The following is an 855-nucleotide window of genomic DNA, read 5'->3' as shown; positions in this document are numbered from 1 at the left end:
CCTCCTCATCTCCTCCCTCCGCATCCTCTCCTCCCTCCAAATCATCATCCCTATAGGGATCAAGCGGTGGAGCGTTGATGTCCACCTCCACCTCATTGAGCATGTCCATGAAGGACACGGCGGCCGAGGCGGGCGGCACGGCGGCGGCCGGGGTGGCCATTTCGTCGAACACCTCCCGGGCGGCCGGGGCGGGCGGCGACGGCGGCGGCCACGGTGCGCCGCCGGGGCCCTCCTCTTGGCCCACGGCCTTCCTCGGCGCCGGGGAGGAAGCCGCCTTGGCCTTGGCAGCACGAGGACCACCGGAGGGCACCTTCGCCCGTGCCGGGGAGGTGCGGGTGGTGCGGCCGGTGCGGGGGCGGGGGCGGGAGCGACGGCCGGTGCGGGGCGGCCGGCCGGCACGAGGTGATGCCCCGCACGCCGCCGCTTCGCGCCGACGTGGGTCGCAGCGACCACGGCGGCGACGTGCGGGTGGGCGGCCGGTGCGGGGGCGGGAGCGGCGGGGCGGCGGGGGCGGGCGGCGGGCCGGGGGCCGTCGGCGGCGCGGCCACGCCGGCACGGGCGGGGCGGGGAGGCGTCCATGGCGGCGGCAGCCGGTGCGCGGGGGCGGGCGACGGGCGGCGGCGGCGGGTGGGTGGGATTGGGAGATTTCCCTCCCGCCGAAACGAAATGGAAATGCGGTTTAGAGGGTCAACCCCTCTCCAACCCGGTTTTGTACAGGCCAAGAATAGATTCCCGAGTCGGACCTGGGAAATTTTTACTGATTTTACAGTTTTAGGGGCTCTAGTCTTTGCGATTTTTTCGTCAAAAACTGTAAAAAAGCGGTTATTTTTACAGATTTAGGGGTTTAGGGGCTCT

Source organism: Lolium rigidum, chromosome 4 (assembly GCF_022539505.1).
Source record: "Lolium rigidum isolate FL_2022 chromosome 4, APGP_CSIRO_Lrig_0.1, whole genome shotgun sequence".
Lineage (NCBI taxonomy): Eukaryota > Viridiplantae > Streptophyta > Magnoliopsida > Poales > Poaceae > Lolium > Lolium rigidum.
Note: the sequence above shows the minus strand (reverse complement) of the source record.